The following is a 6,947-nucleotide window of genomic DNA, read 5'->3' on the forward strand; positions in this document are numbered from 1 at the left end:
TAAATGGTTTTGATCACTTTAGGTAGAACAACCATTTCCCTAAGTATTATTAGCCATTGAATTCTTAAAACTTTTCACTAGTAGTTTGAAGTTCCTTATTGCGAGGGATATCATTTTTGCTAGAGTTAGGACATACGTGGAGCCTTATGGTTAAATAGCTACCATTATACTTATGGCACCTTTTCAAGTGTGTCACTCGGATGTAATAGGCCTAGTGGCATGGAGGATCATCCCCTTGTTTTTATTGATGTGCGTGAAGGATGGTGTGAAGTGGAGTTAGGCATTGTGATTATTGTGTAAACTCCAAACCACCTTCTTGCTTCCACTCGAAAATAGACATTGTGATTAGTATGTAATTTTCGAGGTAAAGAGCTTGAGATCGCGACCGACTTCATGACTGGCTAGGTTGAGGTCGATGGTATTAAACTTACAAGCGATGCTCTCTAACGTCGAGTTATGACTTACTTCGTGTTCCGTCATAATTAACGGTAAATCGGGCCTCCCCCGTCATCTTCGGATGTCTTGACTCTCCACGTATTATTTATGACTCATTTTCTTTATATGTATATAAATATCGTGTAAAACTACGTCATTTATTTATATCTATTTTGTGCATATACATCCGTTCATGCATAAAAGGTCTTATAACTACACTTATCTTTGTCGGACTCACTTTGCTTATCAGGTTTCTTTAGCGGCGGGGTATCAAAAGGTTGAGAAGTTGTCGTTGATAAATGTCATTTTTGTAGATGGAGTACTTGTTGGTACGAGCGTTGCTATTTTGGTTAAATTTCGTTTTGTTGGAGACGGTATAAACACCCGTTCCTAGTCTAGGCATAGAAAGGTTTAGATTATTAGGTTGTTAATTATCGTCTCATTTTGAAGTTGTAAACGCGTACTTCTCCCCTTTGTTGGGTGATATTTATTTTAAGTCTTTTGGAGTTTTTTTTTTTTGAAACTCTTGTTAAGATTTTCTTTTCCCTTGTTAAATTTTTCTTCTTCTTTTTTTTTTTTTTTGGTGTTAAACTTCTCTCTATATTACCGCGTAAAAAATTCAGCCTTCACTTTGCCTCTTACCTAGTAAGATAGGATTCCTGGCCCTTGTATGCTCACATGGTAAGACAACCGACATCTAATAAGTGTTTGGTAAACAACACCTCAATCTTAACATCATGGTTATTTGGAGCCATTTACCATTTCTTTTTCCATCATTATTGTTAGGGGGTATCACTGAGTAGGAAAAATGTAAATCAAACCACACTTGCAGTTTGTAACTTTACCAAACTGCACCATATATGTCTTAAACTACAAAAATTTGCACCATAAAAATGCGGTGTGGTGGAAGTTTATACGGTTTATACCTACCGAACTTCAATTCAATAATTATAAAATCATAAGCGTCAATCCATATTCCATAATTAATGTAAATACATAACGATAACGTAATGATAGTCCAAGACAAAAGTAAAAGTTGTAAATTAAAACAAACCAAAAAAGTTCCAACACTAAAGGGCCGTTTACCAAACGTTTATCTGGGTAAGCGTTTATCAAGTTACATTACCTTACCGGATGAATATGGTAAAGACCAATAATCTTACCCGGTAAGACCGAAAAAAAGACCAAGAATCTTACCCGGTAAGTGAGGATGACGGCTCTTACCATGATTACCGTTTACCAGGTTAATTATTGCATACGATGCCGTTTTAGTGGACTAAAATCTTATCTAATAAGTAAATGATAGTGTTAAATTTTACCAATAAACATTTACAAAATAAGTGTTTGATAAACGACCCATAAAATTTCTTTCTTGGTTGATCAACCTACGAGCACTTATACATTACCACCAAGGACATGCTTTGACAATATTAAAAAAATACATAAACTTCAAATTGTTATTCAAGCTACAATGCTTAGTAATTTAGCCAAGATAAATATTTATTTTGGTTTATAAAAACAACAAATTATGACATATAATTGTATATGCATATAAAAAGTAATTTAAAAGAAATAATATGCAGTGCAGTATGACTTGAAGTGTTGTTTGCATGATTCAACCTGGAAACTAAAGTTGTTTGACAGTTGCTGAATGGTTTGGTACAGAATGATTAAGTAGTCATTAAGAGACTCTCATGATATAGTGCAAAATGAAATATAATTATTTGGTAATTGTTTATAATGAAATTAGGGCACTGAATGGTTAAAGGAGGCTCAGGATACAAAATCATTCAGATGGTTTCAAAACCATTAAGAGGCAGACTTTTTTTGCCAAACAAGATTCACCTCTTAACGATTCAGAATCTGCCTCTTAATAGAACTATTAAGAGGTAAACAAACAACACTTGAACCATATAATGTTGTATAAGAAGATACACACAATAATTTACCATGAAAGTTCTAAAACACGAATTTTAGTGCTCCTTTTATTTGTATGCATTGAAAATCCTTTCCACACCCAAAATAAAAAAAAAACAAGAGCAAGAGTTGTGGAAATTTTTGTTGCTCCCTCCTTCATTAGAAGTTTAATTAAAGGAGTCGGTATATGTAAATTTGGGATAATTGCATGCGTATATGATTAGTTATGTGAAATTCTTAGAGGTGTGGATAATGTTCGATAAAACGTGAAGCAAATACACCAACAAAATCATGTGATGAAAAAACCAAAAAACCAAAAATAGATAGATGGTAAATTGTTTTTATCATTCATATAATTTATTCAGTTAACAAACAATAATTTAGCTTAAAACATACAGGTATTATACATACAGGTTTAATAGAAAATCAAATAAACTGCTCCTAAAGTTAACAAAGTTATGGAAAATGATCCACTCCGTAACAAAAATGAAACCATAATGATGATGGTTGTAATTATTTCGTTTGAAGGATCCAATCCAAATTTTCATATAAGCAGAGGCAAGAAATTTGTGATTTACTTTTATTTTTATTTGAAAATTTGATCTTAAAATTTGTGTTTTGAGAATTAACTTTCAAAATTGCTTGTTTAAGGTATTTGATGGTCAAATTTACGTTTTAAGATTATGAACGAAAGAAAAGTTGGTTTTACTTTGATTTCATAAAATGGCAAGTTTCAAAAGTAACGATTTCCAAAATAAGAGGTTTCTAGAAAATAGTTTTCATAAAATGAAAGTTTAAAAATTAGTTCCTAAAATAAATTTCAAGTTAATCCCAATATGATATAAATTGTTTTTAGTTCTAAAAAACATAGCTTAACCATTGTGCTTTGTAAAAACGTTCAAGATCTACCTTCTTTAATACCATATAAAACTAGTAAAGTGACGAACATTTTAGTTCTTTTTCATTTTTCTCTCATTTTCCGGTAAAAATAAATTAAATTAAGAAAACAATGCTCCCCTTTGATATTTGCATTCAGATTAGAAGAAAATTATACAATGGAATTTTGATGAAGTATGCTTTTAAGATTTGAGCAAACAAAATTTAGCTACAAGAATTATTAACTATGATTTTATTATAAGCCTGGAGTAATTGAGTTAGAGATCTAATCAATCTCTTCGGAATTATAAGATAGATTTTCAGAAACTCTAATAATGAAGATCAAGAAATCTGAATGAACTAAGTCAGATCTCTAAACAGTTAGTTGAGAGTTCAAAACAGTCATAAGATTTAAATCTTCAAAATCAGAATTCTGAATATATGAAAATATTAAACTCTAAATTAACAACAATATGTTCAAGTAGCTAAAATTAGCATACTCAACTTGCTAACAAGAAAATTAAATATTTTTTGTGTAACACCCCATACCACACATTGCATGTAACACATACTTCATATAAAAGAAATACATGTTATACCCCACATTGGTCCCTTAATATAAGAATCTACCGGTATAAAATACATGGTCCAAAAATTCAAAATACAAATTCTTGTACTAATCCACGTTTATCTATCAAAACTATACATATCATCATCCACTCTTTATGCAAGTAAACATATAGGGGAAATTATCACATTTTCCCTTTTCCCTTACCTTCAGCACCTCCTGCAATATATATTAAAATCACAAAAAATGAGGGTTAGACCGAAAGGTCTAGTGAATTATCTTATTTATGTCATTGCAGGGCAAAATTCACCAAAACCTTCAAGTAAAACAACTTTTTATATATATAACAAATATATAAACAAGTAAAGACATATTACCAGTTCCTTCCCATTTTCAAGCCAAGCATTCAGCTATTCAAATAACATACCTTTGAACCAACCAGATTTCATATAATGCCACTACGATTTCCAATAAGAACCTTGATTCTAAATCTTTAAATCACAAAGAAATAAAGATTCCAAACCATGGTAATCTTAAGGGATATAATAGAAAGAGTTATATCATACAACACACATACAAATGCCACCCTTATATCCAAATATACATCTCTCCTTGATATGCCACCCTTATCCCATGGTACACCTCTCCTTGATTTGCCACCCTTATTCCATGGTACACCTCTCCTTGATATGCCACCCTTATTTCCTCTTAAAAACATTTTACAAAAACAATTCCAAATAGACCGCGGTCAATGAAATTATTATCAGTTTAAAGTCAAAATTCTCATTTATTGTTCTAAAAGAATCATATTTTAACAAGGCAACGAGTAATCCGGTCAACCTTGCCCGGATAACAAATCCGGACAAAACTTTAATCCGTTGAACGCTTGAATAAATTCCAACTCTTTTGTCCGGATTTCTAATCCGGACAACACTTTGCATACTGTCCGATTTAAAATAAATCGGTCATCTTATAGCCGTATTCCTACTTCTCCGTTCAAAATATTTAATACATTCATATTTCATAAATCGCTCAAACTGTAAACATATCCGGTTTAAAGTCTAAACCGCTTGACTCTTATCCGGTTTAAGGCCACATCACTCATGCCTTAAGCGATTTAGCCTAGATTCGGTCAAGCTTTGATCGATGAAGTAGTAAACCGCTCAACTCTCATCCGGTTTAGGACTAAACCGCTCAACCCTCATCCGGTTTAGGTTTAATCCGGTCAACATATAAATAGTTTAAACTTCAAATCGAATGAAAAGTTTATACAATTATAAAGAGTTTCAAAGATGTTAAAACCACTCACCTTGAAAGCCTTTTGAAAACAAACACTTCAAATCAATTTGATCTTCAATCCAGGAATAATCCGGTCAAGACTTCATTTTCTAAATCGCTTAGTTTTTCAAAAATAGCAAGAAAGATTTTTAATGGAGGCTTACATGCATGTTTTCATATATATATATATATATATATATATATATATATTCATGCACACATGCACATACATACATGCATATCCCATATATATATATATATCGTACATACATGTGTACCCACATATATACATAATCATATTTATGCACTTATATTATGCACATTTTCACATTATGCATATAATTCACATACCCATATGATCAAATGTACAAATTTATCATACTGTCACATAATCATATATAAAAGATAATCACATATTCATTACCTCAGGTGACAACCGGGATCCGGTTATCACATTTTGATCCAATCATTTTGTAAACAAGTTAGCAAGTTGATAATCTGTTTGCACAAAATACATTTGAATTGTACCTTTTCCAACATGATCCTCAATGAAGTGATACCTAATGTCAATATGTTTAGTCTTGGAGTAGTGTACAAGATTTGCATTTATTACTATGGCACTTTTGGAATCATAGTAAATGGGGATTTTTGTTAAATGTGTACCCATAGTGTTTAAGATGAGTTTCATCCAAATAACTTATGAACAACAACTTGCAGCAGCCATATACTCTACTTATTCAGTTGAAGTTGAAACACATTTTTCTTTATTTGAAGTCCAACTTACCAACTTATCTCCCAAAACTGACATGATCCAGAAGTACTCTCTCTATCTAGTTTGTACCTTGCATAATCTACATATGTCAAAGCTATTAGATCAAAACTAAAATCCTTAGGATACCAAAGAACCAAACTAGGTGAACCTTTGAGATATCTTAGGATTCTTTTAACAACTACAATATGAGATTCTTTAGAATTAGCTTGAGACCTTGCACAGAAGCATGTGGCAAACATAATATCTGGTCTACTAATAGTTATATATATATATATATATATATATATATATCAAAGAATCAATATCTAGTCTACTAGAAGTTAAATATCAATCATGTATCTATAAGTCTTTTGATCTATAAATTTACCACTTAAATTTGCATCAAATTTCATTCCATTGGTCATTGGTGTTTTTATTGAAGAACAATGAGACATATTAAATTTCTTTAAAATATCTTTGACATATTTTGCTTGATTAATGAATATCTATTTAGAAGATTGTTTCACTGAAGTCCAAGAAAGAAATTCAATTCTCCCGTGATACTCATTTCAATCTTAGTTTGCATTATGTTTGAAAAATTCTTACAATATTTTGGATAATTGAAACAAAAATTATGCCATCCATATAAATATGAATTAAGATAAATCCTCACCAGGCTTCTTCAGAAATAAAGTTGCATCTATCGTATATTTCTTGAAGCCATACTTCAAGAAAAAGTTAGTTAGAGTGTCACATCATGCTCTTGGAGCCTATTTAAGTTCATTAAGATTTGTCTAGAACATATACATAATCTGAATGCATAGGATCTTCAAAGCCTTCAAGTTGATTGACATAGACTTCCTCATGTAACAAACCAGTCAAAAAAGCAGATTTTACATGCATTTGATACACTTTGAAGTTTTTGTGTGCAACATATGCAAGAAAAATTCTGATAGCTTCAGTCCTAGCAATTGGAGCAAAGGTTTAATCATAGTCTATGCCTTCTTGTTGACAATATCCTTTAGCTACTAATCTATATTTGTTTCTAACTACTATACCATCTTCATCCTTTTTATTTCTAAATAATCCACTTTGTTCCAATAATTGATTTACCTTTTGGTT

The sequence above is a fragment of the Cynara cardunculus genome (genome assembly GCF_001531365.2).
Source record: "Cynara cardunculus var. scolymus isolate 2C chromosome LG 5, CcrdV1, whole genome shotgun sequence".
NCBI classification, from domain to species: Eukaryota; Viridiplantae; Streptophyta; class Magnoliopsida; order Asterales; family Asteraceae; genus Cynara; species Cynara cardunculus.